Genomic DNA, 24,500 nt, shown 5'->3' with positions numbered 1-24,500 from the left:
TTTTCAATACTAACCTCTAGGGACACTGCATCCCCACTCAATGAGGAAGAATGTTTTCATCAATCAGCTTAAGATTCTTGGGGAACGTATAGCCTGATCCAAGAACATTCCTGAGATCACTTCCGTGGAACCAGAACAGCAATCAGCTTCTGACATATCTCCATGAGAATGCCAACAAGTCCACCAGTGTGCTATAGCCTTTATCCCACAAAACACATAGTTTGTATATTGAAAAAAGTATTTAAAACAATTTTGACATACTCAAATAAGAGGAGAAAGATAACACAAATTCATAAGAATAAGAAATAGGAAAACATAAATCCAAAAATACAGAGAAAATGTTTTTATTCAAACTGCTTAAAGAATTTAGAAGATATACTTAATAAAACATAAATGAAAGATAATATACATAGCACAAAAAACAATGCATGCAATACCCTTTACCCATCCCCATCCACATCCTTACTTCAAATCCAGGAATTTATTCCAATGGAATAATTATGAGAATGTGGAAAAATAAATCAAAAGAATTACAGTACCATATATAAAATAGAACAGACGGATACATGTTTACTACATACCTTTGTATATAAATATATATATATATACACTATATATGCATAGGCATACAAATGTAATTACATGAAGATAATTGTACAAAGCAAGACTCTAGGTCATTTGTCCTCCTTGACTACAGGAAAAGACCCTCCGCCCCTTCAATGTTGCACAGCCATGTCCTGCTGTGGCTGACACCCTCTTTCAGATTCTCTCACGATGTGAGGGCTCTGTGCTCCCCTGGGGGAGTAGGGGGAAGTCATTCATATTCATTGGAAACTTCTGTAGTCTCTGGATATATCTATTGCAGTCCATTACTTCAAATAAGTGATAATAATACCAACAGATTCCTGTGTGCTTATGTGAGGATAAAGTAAAGGTCGGTCTCTCAAGGTAAGTCTTTTTGATGCCCTCAGCCCCTAAGAACCTTGGCCTTCCTGCCTACCTGAAGTATATTCCTATATATTATATACATGTACATATTAAATGCCCAGTACCTAGGGACTTTAAATAAATGATAACTCATACAGTGATATGCCCACAGATGTATTATGAAGCAATCTTTAAGTCAAATTCCAAAAATATAGAATTAAACCAAAACATGCTCTCCTGCTGGGCCTATTAGAACTGTGCAATTCTTTTTTTAAATTATTTTTTTATTGATGTAACAATGGTTTATAAAATTATATCTAAGGTGTACAGTTTTATATTTCTACTTCTGTGTATACTATAACATGTTCATCACCAAAAAGTTTTTCTGTCTGGCATCATATACTTGATCCCAATCACCCATTTCATTCTCTCCCCATTATTTCTCTGGTAACCACAACTATCTTCTTTTTTTTTTTTTCGTTTATTCACATATTCTTGTTGGTTTGTTTTTATATTCCACATATGAATGAAATCATAAGATATGTGTCTTTTTTGTCTGACTTATTTTGCTTAGCATACAACCCTTCCATCCAAGTTGCCCCAAATGGCAAGATTTCATATTTGTTTTTTTAATGGCTGAGTTTTTTTAATATTCCTATTTTCATTTTCTAAATAGTCTTTAACTGCTATTTGTTTTTTTTTTTTCCTTGACTCTGACAATTAATTCAGTTGTTTTCAAAGATTTCCCTTGGTTTTCTTATCCTTGTATGTTAACATTTAACATAATTGCATGGTGGTTAGTTGTTTTTTTTTTTTTTTTTTTTTTCTTTTAGGGCTGCACCCGTGGCATATGGAGGTTCCCAGGCTAGGGGTTGAATCTGAGCTGTAGCCGCCAGCCTATGCCACAGCCACAGAAACACCAGATCCGAGCCACATCTGTAACTTACACCACAACTCACGGCAATGCGGGATCCTTAACCTACTGAGCGAGGCCAGCAATTGAACCTGCAACCTCATGGTTCCTAGTCAGATTCATTTCTGCTGAGCCACAACAGAAATTCCTATTCCTTTTTAATATATTGAACTAGCATTTAAATCAATGCACTGCTGTCATTACTATTTTATAGGATCTTCCTCTGAGGTCCAGGAGTTGACAATACACAAAGCAGTTAAAGTGGGTGGAAGAGGGTTGCATAGATTATTGCAGTACAGTGTCAGGATGCATGGACGAAGCTTAGGAAAGTATTCCAAAATATGTTGTTAGAGAGCAAAGGCATACACCTGATGTGTATAGAAGCCAATGCCACTGGCTTTTGAGAAAAAAAGATCTTTATTGTGAGGTTGACTGGCAAAGAGTTAGGAGGCAGAACTCAAATCTGTCTCTGCAGTCCAGGTTTCAGGAAAAAAACAGAGTTAAGGAAATTTCAAACTTGGAGGCAGATTGGTTATGCTTGAATCAATTAATAAAAGCTACTTATGCTGCTGGAAGGCAGATTTTCCTTATTGAAGGACTTCTCATTTCATCAATGGTGCCAGTGGCAACATTTCTATTCTCTGAGTTATGAAGGTTCTTGATTCTAAGGTTATCTTGGAGTCATGGGTTTCTTGCATATGTGCAGTGCTGTCTCTGTAAAATTACTCCAGGTTTGTTTAATCAACAATCTGTTTAAGGCGGCAAAATCAGTTTAAGCTGGTGCCATTTCAATTTGATTAATCAACAGCCTATTTAAGGAGGCAGAATCAGTTTAAGCTGGTCAGTGTTTTACGGGCTGGTTCACTACATCCTGTGAAGGTGAGAAGGGAAAGAACTGAGGTTGTTGGAGGTAAAAACTATGAGAGGAAAAATAGAATATAGTCCTGGCTTTATATATATACGTGTATATATATCTTATTTCTATGTGTTTGAGGAAATGGTGATATATGGAAGGAGATAAAAATCTAGGAAAAAAAAAGAGACATTGAGTACTGAGAGGGATGGGAGGAAGTCTGGCATCCATATTTTCTTCTAAAATACCTAAATATTTTCATTTTAGAGACAGGAGAGTTAAAAGTAGCAATGAAAAATTGAAAAACATTGAATCTTATAGAACACTTTATTATAAATATATTTTTGTTTTAAGAAAATTATTTTGGTAAGGAATTTTACTTTATATATTTTTTTAATTTTTTGCCCCAAATTGTTTATTTCTCAAAATTTTTTTAATGACAGCGATGTTCAATCACATAGATTAAATGAGACTGAGAAAATTTTGAATAGATAATTGTGATCTTAAAATAGTTTATTTGAAAAGTAAACACATGGGCATGGTTAAAAAAAATAAATGTTACAAAGTGATATGTAGTGAGCAATAACAGGATGGTTTTTTGTACCCTCACAACTTCTAATTGCCTATGTATAAGCCTGTATTTAGAGTTTTGTATTTTTAAATATAAACTAGCCTATCCACTGTGGTGGACTACTTTCTTATGCCTGTGGAAGGTGGAAAATATTGCTGCTCCAAAGCAAAACCAAACTAAGGCAATCACTTTATGTGAAGGAGAAATGTGGGTGAGGGGTAACATGAACACCAGTATAAAAGATAGGAGAGCAGAGAGCACTGTTTAATTCACAGAGGCCTTCTCTCTACAGGGTTGCCAGGATCTTCATAGTTCTGGTTATTCACTTCTTGGCTAGTGCTCAAGTTTTTGGTTTGGGGACCATTGGGAATTTTGAAGCCTAGGAGCCATCTACACCAGTGAGGACTAACTCACCTGATCCAGGTGAGTATTATTCTATGCATCTACTGTCAGTAACTTGGAAAGTGCTTTATATATCTATTGTTAATAAAAGGTACCATGACTGCCCTCCAGCCCAGGATATCTTTTCCAGTAGAATCTGATTGGTTAGAGTAAGCAATAATCAGGTCTAAGGACAGCAGCAGTCTTCATATTCACCAGACATTTATTTATTTAGCAATCACTTACAGCACTTGTCATTTCTTTTTCATTTTCTTTTTTTTTTTTTTTCCAGCTGAACATCTTTTCTGGGATAACCATTGTAAATGAAATCTAGAGTCTTCTTGATCCCTTTAATTCTCTGACTTTAGAACAAAACTTCACTAATAAACAGATGCAGTGATAAATTTTTGAGTTGGCATCGATAAACATAGTGTTGCAATTCCAAATATGTTAAGTGAAGTATATTTCTGCCTCCCTGTATTTTTATGTGCCTGAATCAAGGAAGAGATACTTCTTGGCTTAGAAATGAATTTTATCACATAGCTTTGTTCAAATTCTACAGTAATGGGGTATTAGCTCCTAGATTGCTGTTTTCCTAATGTCACAGGAGCTGGGGCTGTAGATGTATATGTTGAAGAAATCCCTAGAGCCATATGTATTCTTGCGTTATGATAATGTTACCATTAGTCTTGATTGCTTTTGACAATGGTTACAAAATTGCCCAAAGCAAGAAGTTTAGTTTTGTTCACATTTTCCCCTTTAATTTGGGAGAGTGTTTTTATTTCACTTTTATTTGAAATGAGTTCCTGTGCTGTTATTACGGCATTTTATGTAGCTTGTCATTGTAGTAATCAATTTTATATTTTCTTCACGCCAGTTCAACATTCTGCTCTTGACGAGCACTTTGTCATATTTACTAGAGTTCTTGTCATACATAGGAGAACGCTTCCTCTATTTGTCTCCTAAATTTTCTTTTTCCCTTGTTAGTAATTTTGCTATCTCTATATCAATGTTCTGGCTGGTTGCAATTACAAGTTTTCCCAGCTGGGAGCTTGTAGCATTTTCTCAGTCTCTGCAACATGCTGATCTATTCTGATATGAGTTTCAATTGTTTCACCTCCGTGTTCTGCATTTTTACCATGCTTCGTTGAAAAGGAACTGTTGAAATTTGAAGGGGTAGAAGTTTAAGGGTTGTTGTTGTTGTTATTGTTTGTTTATTTTTTGTGTATTTTAACTGAGAAGAACTTTATATCGCTTAGTTATCTTCCCAGTGAGGTGGATTATTTTAGGCTAAAGTGTTGGAATTGTTGCCTAGGGATTCTTATTCAAGTTTAATCTATAAAAATGTCAGTTTAAATTCACTTTTTGAATGAGAAACTAATTGAATCTGCTGGTGGCAATAAACATGAGAGAGATTCTCTGTATTCGGTAATTGTGAAGATCTTGTGTGTTGGTGTGTACATGTGTACATTGATGTGAGTGTGTTTTCTCTAGTGAATCAGAGTCTTAGTTGTTTTCACAGATAGCTACTGTTTTCTTAGCTTTTTTTTTTTTTTTTCCCCAAGACTTAAGTTGACAGTGAAGATGTTCCTCTAGGAGAATGGTTCTCAAACTGCAAATCAGAATCACCTGAATGACTGATTAAAACAGATTTTTGACCTAGATCTAAAGTAGAGCTCTAAATTTGCATTTCTAATTTCTCTTGTAGTACCAGTATTGTTGGTCAGAGAACCAAACTGCTGTAAGCAAGGAGGCATTTAATACTAATGAGTCCTAAATTTCTAAGTCAATACCTTTCATAGTTTTTAGAATATCATTCAAATATTCCTTTAGGCTTTGTGGCAACCATCAGAAGGACAATAACAGCCATCAACTACTTATAAATTCAAAATTCTCTAGTGTATAAATTTAAAATTATACTGACACACCCACACACACACACACACTCCTATGATGAGTTGTTGATTTGACTTTAAGATTTCTGACGTAACATAGGTTGAGATAAAGGAAGGTTTATCTACAAAATTCCAAGATATCACTTCAAAAACCATTCATAAGAAAGCACACACATGACAATGGAAGGAAATTTTAATACTAAATTGGAAAACTAAGTTAAGTTTGATTTTTGACTCAATGTTACTTTTATTTTTCAAGTTATCAAAAATTGACTGATAATCCAGTTATAAATAGTCTTCAGATGTGTTTAGGGAAAGTCAGGCAGAAGAGAATTCTAAGCTAGCACAATAAAAAATAAAGGGGTGTTCTCTTTTTCTGTCTGAGTATACCTTGCAGGCTAAAGAGTTAGAGAAGTAAAGGCAAAATCCTAAATTAATAAGTGAACCACAATTAATCATTTTATCTAAGAAATTTAAATTAGTTTAAGCCAGCCATTAAAATGTTAACATGACATATAGAAATTGAAAAACAGTAATTACACTGTATTCTTAACATTATTTTAAATATATTTTGATTCCAAATAACCTGTATTTTAATAATATTAGGAGAAACAAATCTTGGAGTTGCTGGGACCATGAAATGACAAAAAGTCTGGAAACAATGTTTGAAAAAATAGATCAACAAGTTTGTTTTCTAGTATGGGTTGTTGAATATACCTCAAAAGTCAGGCATACCAAGTTTTTGTTTTATATGTTTCTAGTATCATTCTGATTGTTTTCAATTCCTTATTTTTGGGTATCTAATATTAGCTTAACTGAGATAAAATTGACATGCAATAAACTGTACATATTTAGAGACTACAATGTGATTAATTTTGATACATGTATATGCTTGTGAAAAGGACAAAACAGTCACTGTAATTAACATACTCACTCCCAAATTTTTCCTGCCCATTTGTAATCCTTCCCTCTCACTTTCCCTAAACACTTTCTTATCCCCAGGAAACCACAGATCTGCTTTCTGATACTACATATTAAATGATACTTCTTAAAATTTTAAGTAGTTGGTGTTATATAGTATGTACACCATTTTTTTTTTGGCTTTTTAAAATAATTCAGCTTTATTATTTGTAGCTTCATCTGTGCTGTAACATTTATTCAGAAGCTCATTTAGTGCACCTTCCTATCTACAAAAGTAATGTAACAGGGGCTGAGTTAAAACATCTATTTTCTCATCCTTTATGGAAAAAAAAAATAACTCCTCAGCTTCCACTTCTCAACTCTACCCCCAAGTTACCTAAGAGGACTTGGAGAATGGAATAGAATGAGAGATTCCCCTAAATACTTTCGTTTGTCTTAATGTCTTTTCAGGGTCACACCCGCAGCATATGGAGGTTCCCAGACTGGGGGTTAAATCAGATCTATAGCAGCTGGCCTATGCCACAGTCACAGCAACACCAGATCTGAGTCGCATCTGTGACTTAGACCACAGCTCATCGCTACACCAGATCCTTAACCCACTGAGAGAGAGGCCAGGGATCAAAACTGCTTCTTCATGGATACTAGTCAGATTTGTTTCTGCTGAGCCAGGACAGGAACTCCCCTCCCCTAAATACTTTTTTTTTTAAACCCTACCTGAGAGTAAAACATTCAGAGAAATGTATCAAAACAAGACAAAGTGCACCGACAATACAATATACTTTATAGGAAAACTATTCAAAACACACATAAATCCCTCAACTATCCCAGCCTCCCCTGGCTGTCTTTATACTTTCATACCCTCTTATTCCTCAGTGCCTTAGTGTCCTCCAGACTCTGTGGAACTTAACTTCTCTATACTGGATTGCCTTAGGTCTTTGCTAAGATAGAACTCTGCTGAGAGCTATTAGAACTATGTCAGAGATAGATGTAAATGCCAGAAAATTTCTGGATAAGCTTCAGAGATGGAATAGAAACACTTGCGATGGCTCTATACTCTCTCTCGCTCTCTCTCTCTCTCTCTCTCTCTCTCTATATATATATATATATGTGTGTGTATATATATATATATGTGTGTGTGTATATATATATATATATATATATATATATATATATATGAGAGAGGGCTGTACCTGCAGCATATGAAAGTTCCCCAGCTAGGCGTAGAATTGGAGCTATGGCTGCTGGCCTACACCACAGCCACAGCAATGCAATATCCTAGTCATGTCTGCAAACTACACCACAGTTCAGGGAAAGACCAGATCCCCCACCCACTGAGCAAGGCCAGGGATTGAACCTGCGTCCTTGTGGATACTAGTCAGGTTCATTTCTGCTGCATCACAATGGGAAGTCCCTCTATACTCAATCTTGAATCAAGCTTGTGTTAAGTGGCTCAAATTATTTTTTTTTTAAAGTAAGATAAGTCCATCTAATATCTAGGTCAATTTGTAGTTAAACAGCTCTGCCTATTGTAAATTAAAGCCCAATGTCCCCATTTTTTAAATTAAAGTTTATTTTTCAAATAAGTTAAATGTCATAGAATTTTGCTCTTGTATATTTGGCTGTACTATTTTATGAATATAACTTTTTTTTTAAGAAAACTGTTTCATATGCATCACTGGTTAGTCCTAGTGAGAAAACAATCAAATTTACAGTTTAAGTTATATGTAGAGGAAGGAAAGAGGAGGAGAAGGGAACAAATTATGAATCTCTGACTTTGTATTTAGCTTTTTGAACTATGCTTTTTTATTTCTACTACATGTCCAGTGAGCACTTATGGTAGCACTGAGAACTATCATTCTTTTTCTTTCCTTTTTTTTTTTTGTGTGTCTTTTTGCCATTTCTTGGGCCGCTCCCGTGGCATATGGGAGGTTCCCAGGCTAGGGGTCTAATCAGAGCTGTAGCTGCCAGCCTACGTCAGAGCCACAGCAACGTGGGATCCGAGCCACATCTGCAACCTACACCACAGCTCTCAGCAACGCCGGATCATTAACCCACTGAGCAAGGCCAGGGATCGAACCTGCAACCTCTTGGTTCCTAGTTGGATTCGTTAACCACTGTGCCACAACAGGAACTCCCAGAACTATCATTCTTTATTCTAGGTTTGTTCCCTTCTATCAGTCAATCAATCTACTTACCTATAGACTATCAGTTACCTATCACCTATTATTTTTATCATTTTTTATAAATGATAGAAAAAATTCATTCCATTAGTAAAGTTTCAAAACATTTGAAGTTTTGGATTAGATCCCCTCTTATATCCCCAGGTATAGTAGTTTTTTTTCTGAAAGGCTCTAGGATAGACATAAATCAAATAAGTAAAAAAGATTAAGATTTTTCCTGATTTCCTACTGAAACTGGTAGAGCCTCTGTATAGAACAGCTGCTTCACATAACTCTGAGGGGAGAGGGGAACTTTACACTGTGGTTTATGTGAGTTTTGTGTATAATTACACCCAAGAGTTTAACACTGCATTACAGTTGTGGGCCTTTGTAACAGTCCTGCCTGAGTTTTCTGTGCTTCCTTTCACAGACACAGGGCTAGATTTTACTTCAACTATTATCAGCAGTCATTATATACTCTGACATGTTTAATCCAAATGACTCACTACTTCTTACAATCAAATAGTAACAGAACAATATGAAACATCATAAAACATAACATCATCTCTTCCTGTTTCATTACTTACTCTCCTTGTAACAGGTTGGCCAAAACATCCCTTCAATATGATTAGATAAGTGAAGAAATTATATTAGATTCAGTTCCCTGAAACACCATCTACAGTAAATACAGCAGTGGGTTTCAATTTAAATTAAAATTGATTGTATGCTTTTATTGGTTCTTCTCAGCTTTGGAACTGGAAAATTAAAAATTCACACATAGCAATTTTGATTTGCCTCTGAGAGAAGGTTCTTGTCTTAGACACACAGCATGACACCAATAGGTAAATATAACAGTGAGGAAAATATAAGTATTTATTTAGGAGGCTATAATTTTATGGATAAAACTGAAAGCAGAGGCTACCTCTGGGCTTTTAAAATAACTATATCAATCTATTAGTTGTTATTGGTAGTGTTCAATACACAATAGTAATGTTACCATACCTCCTACTTTACTTAAGATAGCCACAGTTACATATGTTTTATTAGAGTTATTTCCCCAGTCTCCAAATTTTCCAAATTGTATGATAATTTATATTATTATCTTACTTATTAGAAACTCTTCTTAGCAGCAACCCATAACATCAACAGCTTGAACCTGGGCTATTGCCCCTTTCTTCAAAGACAACTTTATCCAGTGGTATACTGGGACGAAACACCATGGAATTTAAATTATATAGAATTTTATTTGGATTTCATAAAGATAGGTTTCTAAATGGTATTTAAGACTCTGAAGTTCTGTGATCCTAGTAAAATAATTAAAGTTTTGACTTAACTGTAAATTTAAGTGGTTAATGAATGAAATGAGATTTGTCTTCAGATTCATAATCTGTCCAGTCATTTTTCTGACCACCTGACCAACTTTGTTTAAAACTAGATTTTTGAGGAGCTATTGAAAAAACCAATACATATATATAGACACACTAAAAATGGAAGGGGAGAAAATGAGAAGGAAAATAAGAGTTCTATCTCAGAGTAATGTGCAATTAATTAGCAGCAAAAGATTGGAATTAAGAATACTAAAATTTAAAAAGTGAGTACCACATCTAACTGATCTACAGAAATCTAGAGGAATCTTATTAAAACGTTTCACAATAATTCTGAAGAGTAACAATAAAATCCAATACTTCCTGTGTATTTATACCCTAAGCTCTGTTTTAAATCTGTTGGGAAACCTAGTAGATATCTTCATTACTTTGATATTACAGGTAGTGAAACTGAAGGATTAATAGTTTGTTTTTCTAGAGGCAATGCCTTGAGAAAGCAGTGGAAGCAGTCTTCAACACACATAGTTTGACCTCAGAGGCTGCATTTGAACCACTACTCAAAAGAACAGCTGTGTCATGCCTTTTATAGGCTAATGAAAACCTAGAGATGTCAAAATTGATATGAATTACATAGTTATGTAACTTATGTAACTTTTATGATATCAATTACATAGAGTCCATAAACATTTTCCATAATTTGGTCTGTAAGTCAGCATCAGATTCACTGATGTATATTTAACAAAATTATCTTTTTCTCTTAAAAATCGCAATGTTAGCTCACATGCTGACATGAAATACCTCATTATTCTTTATAACTTCTCAGAAATTAGAAAGAATGGTTTATAAGTCATATTTAAAAGTAACAATAAATAATAATGAGTAAATTTTTACTGTGCCAGTGCTTATTCCCAATACTTTATATGTGTATCATTCATTCGTTCTTATTAGAACTTCTGAAGTGGAGACTATAGTTATCCTGAGATTTATGGATAAATTACTTGTGGTTTCTGGGATTCATGGGGAATTTCAAGATTCTCTCTCTCTTTTTTTTTTTTTGTAACTAATGCTAAAACTCTTTAAAAAGTTTCTCATATATAATCTCATGTAAACACCAAAAGAAATCCATGATTCAGATATTATTGTTATGCAGTTTCACAGAGCATATATAAAATACACATACATGGATACGTACAGCATCCTTTCTTAAATTTTCAACTACCTTGACTATCAATCCTCTCTGATACTACTTCTATAATAAAATATAATAATTAATACCATTCTCATATAACCAATACATAAAGGGTTGAATTGCTTTATTCTAATTTATATAATTTAATAGCATAAAATATTAGTCTTAAGTACCGGTCTAATCTACTCCTTCTTTTCTGTTGTTTGTCTTACTTTTAATATGTATTTAAAAGCTTACTTTATTTTCTTTAACATTTATTTTACCCCACAAAGCATCATATTCTAGATGCTATTTTTCTGTTCATTCTTAGTAATTGATATCACTCCTATATTTCTCTGTTGTCCTTTTTAATTTTCTCTCGATGTCTGGTGCCCATAAGAAAAGAGGCAGAATATTCAGATTACTGAGGCTGACAGGACAAAAGTGGTCAAAATCCTTTATTTAGGGCATCCAAATATATATGTCACCTGTAGGAACCAAACATGCCTTGTTCAAACTAGCTTACATTAATGATTCATGTAATCTTTGCAATAATCTCAGTATACTATCTATTAGACTCAACTGGTTGAGTGAGAAAAGAGATGCTCTGAGAATTAAGTAGCTTCCCTATGTTCATGCAATTTTGTGTATAGAGATTCAGGATTCAAATCTACCTCTCCTGATTCTAGAACTTTTATTTCACTAATATCACTGTGATGCCCACCCCTTCCCTGCTGGACTTTCCTTTGTTGCTCTCCTCTGCCTTTCTTCCTTGAGACTTTGCTTTGTTTCTCTTTCTCATATTCTGCACAAGAGGAGAAAAGTAAACCCCACCAGAGGGAACAAAGGGTTGAGAACACAAGCCTCATATCCATACCTTCCTTTCCCTGAAAATGCTTTCTAAAAGGGAAACTTCTGAAGGCTAAAAGTGTCTTAAATTCAACAGCAAACAGTTCTATTATAGAATAGGAAGGGCCTCTAAGAGTTCATTTTATAAATGGAAAAAATGAGACAAAGCAAAGAAAGGATTTGCCTCAAAATCACACATCTAGTAAATGACAGAATTGGGCAGAGGATCTAGGTCTTCTGGGTCTTATATTCACACTATTTTTTCCCCAAATTATGGCGATATTGGATGAGTTACAGTTCTCAAGATGATTCTAGATGTTACATTGCAACAGCATTAGCTAGGAATAAATCATATACTGAGAAAGTTATTCCCATTTCAATTCCTTACAATCTTCCAATGAAAAATTCTAAGTTTAATGCTAATATGTGTTGTAACCCCACTTAAATATTCCTCAAGCTTTGCCTTCTGGTATTGAAGAACATACAGTAAATGATAGAGCAAATACACGCATCTTTCTATTATCTTTGAAAAACAAAATATCATGATGCACATGGTATTCATTCATTATTTCTGTATATTAATCTATCTACTTGTCCTTTGTTCTCTCAATATGCATTGCCTTGTCACCATTTTCTTAATATTATAAGCAAACCTACTTTGAATGTAGGTTCATGGAGATTTTTTACACAGGTACACAAATTATTAGAAATTTGTGAAAACAGAGTAACTACCAATAAAGTCTTGTGTCTATATATGTACTATAAATATGCTAATTTACCCCCCAAATTTTGATCCCAGTTTTACATTCCCACAGCATAGAATGAGTATTGTTAATTGTTGTTATTGTCATAATTTTAATTTTTTTGCAATCAAGTTGGTACTTGTGACCTTATTTTGCCACTCCCTAATATTAGTGAATTTAAACTTCTTTGATAGTTTATTTTTCATTTGTATTTTCTCTTGTGTTAATTGCATTTTCATAAGTTTTAGCTGTATCTCATCAATATTTTACTTTAGGTATTTCTGTACTTGAGTTTTAGACTTTTATATTCTAGATACATATTCTTTGCTGGTTTTATATATTGCAGCCATATTGTTGCAGTATTGTACTTATTTTCTCAACTTTTGATATACTTTTAGATTAACAAAATTATTTATTTTATTGTAGTCAAGTATATGTATTTTTAAAAGTTTAAAAATTTTACTTCTTAGGAAATACTTTCTTTAAAAATTTGAAATACATTCTACATTTTATTCTAAAATGAATGTAATCTCATTAAACATATGGATATATATATATATATATAATCATCATCTGGAATAATAATCATTTAATTTTGTTCAAAATTCATTTATGGGTCTGCATGCAAGGAGCTCAGAATATATCACTCTATCCTAATAACAAGTAAAAAGCTGAAAAGACTGAAAAAAACAAAAATCTCTTCTTATATCTGTAAAAGGGAGCAAACCCCTGCCCCCCAAAATTGAAGACACATGCAGTCAATACAGGGAGTCACAGGTTGCTGGAGCTGTTTAACCTTGGAGCCAGTGTAGGGGTAGAAAAACCTTAACCATAATGGACAAATTGTTGGTGGCTCAGTGTGGACAAGTCTGAGTGTTACACTTCATGGAGACCCAGGCATGATGGACCCCCACAACACTATAATATTTACTTCCAGGGCTCAACAAGGTTTCTACAAAAAAAAAGTATCAAAAAAAAAAATCCCTAAGACTTGTAGCAGGGTAAAGGAAAAACAATCTTTTGAAATAGGCCAAAGACCTCTGTCCTTATCAAGGTCTGTCTTCAGGGAAATGATTATTATTATTACACAAAAGTTAGTTGCTTTCCTCAATACTGTCAATGACCAAGTGGAATTAGAATATAAAAATACATCATTTACCCACTAATATCAGATACTTAGGTATAAATCTAATAAAATATGTAAAAGATCTTTATGGGGATTTAAATTAAGGAAACAAATGGAGAGAACTCTCAAGTTTATGGAAAGGAAGGGTCAATATCATCAAGATGTCACTTTTTCCCAATGCAATCTATATATTTGACTCATTCCAAATCAAAATCCTAGCAGGTTATTTTGTAAATTTCAGCAAACTTATTTTGATGTTCATATGGAGAGGCAAAAGACCCAGAAAAGCCATTACTATTGAAGGAGAACAAAGTTATAGGACTGATACTACTGAAATAATATCTTATGTAGTAATCAAGAGGGTGTAGTATCAGCAAAAGAATAAACATATATATCATTGGAATAGAATAGAGATCCCAGAACTAGATCCTCAAAAATATAGTCGGCTATTCTTTAACAAAGAATCAAAGGGAATACAACGAAGAAAAGAAAGTCTTTTAACAAATGGTACTAGAACACCTGGACATCCACATGCAGGAAAACGGTTTGAATGTAGACCCTTTACCCTTTACAAAAATTAACTCAAAATGGATCATAAGGCTAAATGTAAATCAAGAGATTATACAACTCCTAGAAGGTAGCATAGGAGAAAACCTAGATGACATTGGTTATGGAGGTAACTTTTTTTAGATACAACACCAAAGGCAAGACCTATGAAGGAAATAATAAGCTATACTTTATTAGAATTAAAAATATTCTACTCTGCAAAAGATAATATTGAGTGAAGAATAAGATAAACCATGTGGCTTCGAGGATATAGGAAATGTCTGTAACTTCCCCTCCATTTTTTTGTGAACCTAAAACTACTCTTAAAATTAAAGACTTGAGGAGTTCCTGTCGTGGTTCAGCAGGTTAAGAACCAGACTAGTATGCATGAGGATGTGGGTTTGATCCCTGGCTTTGTTCAGTGGTTTAAGGATCCAGCATTGCTGTGAGCTGTGGTATAAGTTGCAGATTTGGCTCAGATCTGTCATTGCTGTGACTGTGGCTGGCAGCTGCAGCTCTGATTTGACCCCTAACCTGGGATTTCAATATGCTGCAGGTGCAGTCCTAAAAAGCAATCAATCCATAAATCAATAAAACTTCATACAAAAACATTTTAAAGTATTTTATCTATGTATCCATTAAACCACTTATTTATTTACTTTATCTTTCTCACTGGACCATCTATGTTTGAGATTGCATTCTTGATTTTAAATAAAATTTTAATTTCAATATTTTAAGTGAAGCACAGTTTTCTTTTTTCTTTTTCTTTTTTTATTGTCCTTTGAGGGCTACAGCCTCAGCATGTGGAGGTTCCAGGCTAGGGGTCAAATCAGAGCTGCAGCTGCCGGCCTATGCCACAGCCACAGCAATGCCAGATCTGAGCTGCATCTGCGACCTATACCACAGCTCATGGCAATGCCAGATCCTTAACCCACTGAGCAAGGCCGGGGATGGAACCCCCAACCTCATGGTTCCTATCAGATTTGTTTCCACTGTGCCATGACAGGAACTCCTGAAGCAGTTTTCTTTTGGCCTATATAAATTACTTTTATCCAGTAAAAGATTTTATTTGAGTCTTGATAACTTTTTTATCATAAAGGATTTTAAATATTATCATAGCATTGAGGTAATCTATGAAATTATGTTCAGTGAATTGTGTAGTTTACTCATTCTTACATTCATTTGAAAAACTCAACTATGCTGTGAGTAAAAGCATATACAAGCATACCTCAGTTCACTTCCAGACCACTGTAGTATAGTAAATGTTTCAATGAAGCAAGTCACACAATTTTTTTATGTTTCTCAGTGCATCTGAAAGTTACATGTACACTATGCTATAGTTTATTTAGCGTACAATGGCTTTATGTCTTGAAAATGTCCATAACTTAATTTAAAAAATAATTTACTGTTAAAAATGCCTTTAGCTAATTGTAGCAGTAACATTAGAGATTACTCACCAAAGATCACTGTAACAAATATAATGATAATGAAAAAGTTTGAAATAGTGTGAAAATTACCAAAATGTGACACAGAGATGTGAAGTGAGCAAATGCTGTTGGAAAAATGGGCCAAACTTGCTCAACTTATGGTTGCAATAAACCTTCAATTTATAAAATAAGCAGTATCTACAAAGCACAATGAAAAGAGATATAGTTGGGTAACATTTATAAGTATGTGAATAAAATGTATATACATACCACACATACCTACCTGTATTTATATGAATTACTGTAAAGAGGCTGAGATTTTACCATATTTTTAAGCCAAACCATCAATTTAGCCAATTTCATATATGCTATCGGAAGACATGAAACTACTTGTTCAAAGATAAAAGACCTTAATTCTCATGGTAATATTCACAGAGTGTCACCATGGAGAATTCTCTTCCAACAATATAGCCACACTTATTTGTAGACTTTCTTGCTTTCTGGGAAGTTTTCTGGTGGATATGTCTTTCTCCAGTAAATTACTTTAATCAATATTATAAACCAAATCTGGAGCAGTAAAATGTGTCTCTTCTGGCTTTTAAGAAACTTAGAGCCATATTTTGAGTTTATGAAGAGTAACTTAGAAGTATTTATCACTTAGGTACCTGTGTTTTGACGTATCCAATTTTATAAGTATGTCCTATATTTGCATAATCCTTGATTCTAATACTTTAATTCAGAAATTATAATTCTGTTGTAGAAATTAATTCTAATTAATCTTCAAATTATTTAATTAATTGTACCTTAGGAGTAATAGGTAGAGAAATAGGTAATTCTTCAGAGTTCTCAAACAAATTTTAGAATTTTTCTACCCATCGAGACCTCATAATACCTAGATGTTGGTTCTTTTCTTTGTTCACAAATATCTATTCTTGTGGGAGCATATATAGTTAAAGCTTCAAGCTTCACATTCAAGTGGGACTATGTATGTGGCTCAGCAAAACCCTCTTGCCACTTCTAGGCAGGTAATATTTTCCTCTGCAAGTGGATAAACTAAGTTGTTTGCTTTTGTGAATAGCAATGTACTGTTAAAAAGTTTTCCCAATCCAATTTCGCCACAAATAATGCAGATTTATTTCCCTAATGAGCTTCACTTTATCTCTATTACCAAATGAATTTGTTTATTGCAAATAGTGTCAAAATTACTTTTGTTGAAAAACAATCAGAGCCAAAATCTTCGCTAAGTATCTGCTGGATGGTTTAGATAATCTTAGAATGATGCTCCTTTCTACTTGTGCATTCCAAAATCACTTCAGGTGTTGAATATTATCCCCATGGATTTGCAAACAGATTTTTCTAGCCTTTTCTGTTTTCCAAGTGGAAATGTTGCAGTTTTAAATACAAATATTATAAACTGACATTGTCTTCAAAGCAGTAAAGTGTATTATTTTCTGGTAAAGTGTTTAACTGGTATAATGCATACAAAATCTGCCTCAAAATCATAGTGCAAATTGGTTGGGGAGCTGAGAATAAAATAAAGAACTATTTCTTTCCCTCCGTCTTTAATTATTCACAAAGGAAAATAATTGTGTTAAGATGAGAGGAGAAAAAATTCTAGATGGCATCCAAAGTCCTTTTCTTCTCTAAAACTTCCAGACCTCACATAGTTTATCTAATTAAGTTTCTCTTTATATAAATGTATGTGTTTGTGTATTTAGTAACTTTATCTCATATTCTCAAAGAAAAAAAGAATAAATGAAGTCTAATATACATTTGATTTTTGAATTGATATATAGTTGATGACAGTATTGTGTTAGTTTTAAATATACAGCAAAGTGATTCATATTACAAAATAATGAATATAACTATCTGTGCTATACAATAAATTCTTGTTGCTTACCTATTTTATGTATACTAGTTTATATCTGTTAATCCCGTAGTCCTAATTTGTCACTTCCTCCCTCTCCTCTTTGGTAACCATAAATTTGTTTTTTAGGTCTGTGAGTTTGTTTCAGTTTTATGTATAGATTGGTATTATTTTTAGATTCTACATATAAGTGATATCATATAGTATTTGTCCCTCTCAATCTGACTGACTTCACTAAGTATAATATCTAGATCCATCCATGTTGCTGCAGAGGGCAATATTTCATTCTTTTTTATGGACAATTCATATTCAAATGTTTATATATACTACGTCTTACTAAGCCAGTCATCTGTTAATGGCCACTTGGGTTGTTTGCATGTTTTGGCTATTATAAATAATGCTGCTATGAACCCAATTAGGGCTTTTTTTTTTTCTTTCCCAGATGCACACAGACACACACACACACACACACACACACACACACGCACGCACGCACACCCCCCCCCCCAGGAGTGGGCTTGCTAGATCATATGATACCTCTATTTTTAGTATTTAGGGTTGTGTCTGTACTGTTTTCCATAGTGGCTGCAGCAATTTACATTCCCACTAATAGTGTAAGAGGGTCCCCTTTTCTCCAGACTCTTTGTAGCATTTATTATTTGTAGACATTTTGATGATAACCATTCTGATCAATTGTGAGGTGATAACTTACTGTGATTTTGATCTGTATTTCTTCAGTAATTAGCACTTTTGAGCATCTTTTCATGTGCCTATTGTCAATCTATATGTCTTCTTTGGGAAAAAAGTCTGTTTAGGTCTTCTGCCCATTTTGATAGGATTGATTTTTCAATATTGAGTTCTATGAACTCTTTGTATATTTTGGATATTAGCCCCTTGTTGATCATATTGTTTGCAAACACTTTCTCCCATTTCTTGGGTTGTCTTTTTGTTTTGCTAATGATTTCTTTTGCTGAGCAAAAGCTTTTAAGTTTGATTAGGTCCTATTTGTTTATTTTTAATTTTATTTATTTCTATTGGGAAACTGTTACAAGAAAAATTGTCAAAATATATGTCTGAGAATATTGTGCCTATGTTTTCTTCTAAGAGTTTTTTGGTGTAATGGCTTAAGTTTAGGTTTTTAAAGCATTTTGAGTTTACTTTTGTATATGTAGTGAGAGCCTGTTCTAACTTCATTGATTTAAATGTAGCTGTCCAGCTTTCCCAGCATCATATTGAAAATACTGTCTTTCTCCATTGTATAATCTTGGCTGGATAGAGCATCTCAGATTGTAGATTTTTCCTTTTTGGGACTTTGTGTACATCTTGGCACTCCCTTCTGGCCTGTGAAGTTTCTGTGTAGAAATCAGTTGATAACCTTATGGGATTTCCCTTGTGACTGATTCTGTTTTTCTCTTGCTGTGCTAAGACTCTTCTCTTTAACTTGTCATTTTAATTATGATTTGTCTTGATGCAGATCTGTTTGAGTTCATCTTGTTTGGGAACTTCTGTGTTTCCTGCATATGAATATGCTTTTTTAAAAATCTTTTTAGGCCCACACCTGCTGCATATGGAGGTTCCCAGGCTAGGTGTCCAATCAGAGCTGTAGCTACTGGACTATGTCATAGCCACAGCAACTTGGGATCCAAACTGTGTCTGTGACCTACACCACAGCTCACAGCAATGTTGGATCCTTAACCCACTGAGCAAGGCCAGGGATTGAACCTGCCTCTTCATGTATGCTAGTCAGGTTCATTAACCACTGAGCCACAATGGGAATTCCTTTTTCATTCTTTAAGTTTGGGAGGCTTTCAACCATAATTTCTTCAAAAACATTTTCAAAAGCTTCTTCTCTCTTTTTTCTTCCCCTAGCGTGTAGGTTGCCACATTTTATATTATACCTTAGATCTTGTATGTTGCTTTCTATTTTTTTTCCATTTGTTTTTCTGTCTGCTGTTCTTACTGGATTATTACCATTATTCTAGCTTCCAGATGACTTATTCCTTCCTCAGTGTCATTTGGTCAGCTATTTATTGTTTCTAGATTGTTTTTTATCTTGGCAATTTAATTGTCTAATCTTGATTGGTTCATTTCCATAGTTTCCTTGTTCTGCTTTTTGTCAATGGTATTTCTTAATTCAGTTAGCATTTTTATTAACTCCTTTTTTGAACTCTGGGTCTAATAGACTTGCAAGCTCTTTTTTATTATTTGTTCTTTAAGGGAATTTCCCTTGTACTTTTAATTGGAAGTAGTTCCTCTACTTTGTCATTTTCATAACTTTCTCTTTCTCTGTAAAAGTAGAAGAAGCAGTTAATGGTTGTGGCCTTAAAGGTTTTTTTTCATGTAGGATCATCCCTGGGTAGACCATATATCCAATGTTTTTGGTGCAAGGGCTAGTTTCAGTATGGACATCAGTTGTGTCTTTCCTTAAGGTGTGCTGACTGTTATTCCCTTAATAGAAAATGTGGTTAGTCATGTAGTATCTATAGACTTTGCTGAATGTGAAGCAGGGATTCCTCACTGTTATGCAGGTATTCTCACTCTGACAAAGACTAATTCTCAGTTGTTTGTTGTTAGACTAGAAACCCTGAGGGTTGGGTTTGATCTGGCTTTTTTACCTTAGAGTAGGTGTCCTGCCCCAATGGAGGCAATCACTGAAGCAAGTGAGGCTTACAGGGTCATAGAGGATATATGTGCCATCTCCATAGATATCTGCAATTTTGCCAGATGCAGTATAAGTTTGTGTCACCTTCTCTAGTGTGGTCAATCCAAATATAGTGTAGAGCTGTGGTGTGGAATAAGCTGGGACTCGGGGTCAGGCACTATAGCTGCAGGAGTTGATGTTGCTACACTTCTGCCAGAGATCTTGGCTTCCTCTGTGGCAGACTACTCCCAGGACCTCTCTGCCCCAAATCTATCACCAAGCTGTAGCCTGGAGCTTGTGGAGCTGGGGCACAGCTGCTGGGAGAGGAACACTGTGTGCTCCTGGGTGCCCTGACAGTGGCTATAGTGGCCCCACTTGGGCCACACCTCAGATCCTCAGAACCATCTTCTTCTTAGTTCAATGAGCCCTTTCACAGGCCCTGTCTACCTGAGATTCAGTGCTTAGCCACTGCATGCTCTTATTGTAGATTGTAGCACCTGATATGCAGTCTGATAGTGTCTCCCATGGCTACACTCATTGCCTTGTGTTTTGGCTCCATTGTGCTCCACAGTTCCACCCAGATCACACCTCAAGTGCCCTGTTCTGCCTCTGTGCAGCCAGACAACATCTCTGCCCAGGTGTCATGTCCAGCTATGGTGTGAAATGGGTAGAGCCAGGATGTTTGCCCCATCAAATCAGGAAGTATGGTGAGGTGGCAGCTGCTGGAGCGGGGCCTTCTCCACCCTGATTTTCAGCAAGTCAGTATAGGCACATTCCTTGGGAGCAGAGTCTAGGCTTCTGCAGCTCTTCCATCTGTCTCAGAGCATTTTCCAGCAGGCAGGACAGGGGCAGCTCCTTTGCACAGGACTGTGGGACTATAATGCCCAGGTTGTGGCTTGACCTGATCACTCTCCATGGTGAGGGTCTACTTGTGTAAAACTTTTCCTCCTTACAGATCCCTCCCAGGATAGGTTCTGACTTGATGCTTTTTTTTTTTTTTTCCCTGCCCTATCTGGTTGCATGAAGGACTTCCTTGTATCTCTGTTTTTATAAGAATTCTCCCAGTTTCAAATTTGTTTTCCATGAGAGAATTCCACAAGAACCACTTGTAGATGAATTTTTGGTGTGTTTGTAGATGAAGGTGAGCTCTACATCTTCTTACTCAGCCATCTTGATCCAGCACCCTCTATTTGATTTTTAAATAAAATTGAAGAAGTTGGCAGAATGATGATGAAGGGATGAACAAGAAAATAAAAAGGTGGAATCAAAAAGCCACAGACTATAAAATATTTAAAAATTCAATGCAGGGGACATACATATACTATATTAATTAACTACTAAATAATATATTTATTCATATGACAAATTGTAGGATAAATTAGTATACAGAAAATAAACATGGGAGATGACTCACAATGCTGCTGTGGTTGGAAAGCCATCTAGTATTAAATTTTTTTCTTCAAATGCTTTTTATGAATAAACTTAGCAAATTATATTGTGTATGTGTCTAAGGTAGTAAGCATAGTGACATATTGAAGATATGAATTCACGACCATGTCAATGATACTCTCTGTTCTTCTATGTATGTTTAGTTGCAGCCTTGCAGCCTAATGCTAGAAGATTTGTGTGGTTTACTTGTCTTGAGTAGTGGAAAAATTTGGTGTCATCTACCGAATTATTAATCATTCACTCACTTTTTCAATTCAGTGTTTCATCTCAACCATACACTTATTGGCTCTAGTACAGTGACCATGTGGGCTTACTACTCCAGTCTCCAAAGTGACACTTGACCTATTTGAACACAATAAATTCCCTGAAAGTCTAATCACATAGGATATACTGCCAATACCAAATAATTAGAACCTCTCAATTTACAGAGCTAGATCAGTTGTGCCAATTTTAATTTCTTCATAAAAACAGGCTGGAGTAATCTCACCATCTCTTCTACCTATGCTGAGAATTCCATAATGACCAATGAGTATATATCCATCAACCACCCCACCCCAAGCACCACAGCCCAGTAATATGTGTATTAACATTTCAGTTAGACAAGTATTCATTTGATGAATACAGCCAGAGAGCAAACCCAATGAACATACGGGTACTGTATCCTTTTGAATGAATATATGCCTAGGATTGGGACTGCTGATTCGTATGGTAGTTCTATATTTGGTTCACTGTTTTTCATAGTGGTTGTACCAATTTACATTCCTACCAATAGTGACGGAAGGTTCCCTTTTCTTTATACTCTCTCCAAAATTTGTTATTTGTTGACTTGTTAATGATGGCTAGTCTGACCAATGTGTGGTAGTACCCTTTGAGATAAATCCTAGCAACATCTTGTTTGATTTGCCTCCAAGAATAAGGTCAGTAAAAACAAAAATAGACAATGGGACCTAAATAAACTCAAAAGCTTTTGCACAGCAAAGGAAATCATTAAGGAAAAAAAAAAGACGACCTAACAGAATGTGAGAAAATTTTTGCAAGTGATACAACAGACAAGGGCCTAATATCCAAAATATACAAATAGCTCATACACCCAACAACAAAAAACAAACAACCCAATTGAAAAATGGGCAGAAGATCTAAATAGACATTTCTTAAAAGACATAAGGTTAGCTAATAGGCACAGGAAAAAATGCTCAATATCACTAACTATTAGAGAAATACAAGTCAAACACTCCCTTTTAGTTACTAATAAGATCAATTTTTAGGAGTGTTAGCTAAATAAAGGGATGTTAATTATTAAACCTTAAAAATGCCTCACTTCTGTAGACGTCAAGCCACTGTAATTGAAATAATAAAGAGATACATATTTGACTTAACGGATTCTTAAAAAAATAAGAAAATAAACCATAATATCCAGCTTTTAAGAATTAAAGGGAAGAGATTTTCTCATTGACATGAGAATTTTGTACTCTAAAACCTCCTAAGGAAAAATTCTAACTTCTTAAATACATTAAAATTAAAATTAATCATACATTTTGACTAAGGAATCCCTCTCTGGAGAGTTTTGCCTGTAGTAATAAAAATACTAGTAAAGAAGAGCTGTGGGGACAGAAAATTCTGAATATATAAACAATTGAATAAAATATTCCATTTTATATTTTTAGGTATTAAAAAGAATTACTTAAATCTACAACTAAATATTTAGTAGGATGTCAACTAAAGAATACATATGGTTGTATAAATTATTTTAACAATTTTGTATTTCTCTTATGCAAGTAAAGAGAAAATTTTTGCAGGATGCAAACAGATTGAAGACATAAGATATATGTATATGAGATTGTAGAAGGTGAGGAAGAGACTGTATAAAATTATGTCACATATATTTTAAAATATAATTATGACACATATAAGATAAACTTCATATAAATATATTATAAATAATAGTAATGCTAATGTTTATATAAAATAAAAATATATTACTATATGATGTTATATTTAATATAATTTTATATAACAATATTTTATAATATATAGTAATGTAATAATTTACATAAAGACTAGGCAGGAGATATACTAATTATCTCTATATATACATATGGCATATGTATGCATAAATATATGCAAAGGAAATTTAGAAATATATGACTTCTGGTGATAAAATTTCACTAATTTTTTCAAACAATGTATTCTTTAGATTTTTAAATTAAAAATACTTCCCTTTCTTATAAAAATGGAGTTTTTCTTAGTTTCTTAATGATATTAAAATAAAAATCTAAATCATAAGTGCTTCTATACATCTACTTTTCCTTATGATGAAATTTATAATTCCCATTACATTTTCTGGACTGCAATGACATAAAACTCCGTGCTAAACTTATATTGTGAGATATCAAATTGTGTGTGATTATTTCTTCCCTCAACATGATAAATTTTAAGTCTTCTGTTTCAACTTATTTTAACTATGTCTTTGGTCTTAGAAATCAATCTGGAGCACATTATAAATAAATATCTCCACTTATTCCAGTAATCTTAATGGATCAAAATTGCTGTATGGAATTATTTTATTTATAAACTAAAAGCACATGATTGTATAACCATGATACCAGAAGACTGTATAAATAAGACAATCAATAAAAAATGAAAAGGGAATCATTGTTTAATTCAAACACAAAGTCATCTCAATGTTTCAGTAAGAATTAATAGGCATCTAAACTCCAGATACAAAAACATTCCAAAATA

The 24,500-nt window shown here is 34.1% G+C and overlaps 1 long non-coding RNA gene across 1 annotated transcript in view; it reads left to right on the top strand.

The window, feature by feature from the left end:
- Positions 1-2,672: 2,672 nt before the first annotated feature.
- Positions 2,673-24,500, top strand: part of LOC110259433 (uncharacterized) — a 651,590-nt gene continuing 629,762 nt past the window's right edge. The window contains exons 1-2 of the long non-coding RNA XR_014838476.1: positions 2,673-2,719; positions 3,557-3,687. This is a non-coding gene — a long non-coding RNA (uncharacterized LOC110259433). The remainder of the gene's footprint in view (positions 2,720-3,556; positions 3,688-24,500) is intronic.

This window comes from Sus scrofa, chromosome 2, assembly GCF_054392235.1.
Source record: "Sus scrofa isolate SSC_HxYL_T2T_F1_AM1 chromosome 2, Sscrofa_HxYL_maternal_Yorkshire_Landrace_v2.0, whole genome shotgun sequence".
Taxonomy (NCBI): Eukaryota; Metazoa; Chordata; class Mammalia; order Artiodactyla; family Suidae; genus Sus; species Sus scrofa.
The sequence above is the reverse complement of the archived record's forward strand: the minus strand, read 5'-3'. Positions and strand labels throughout refer to the sequence as shown.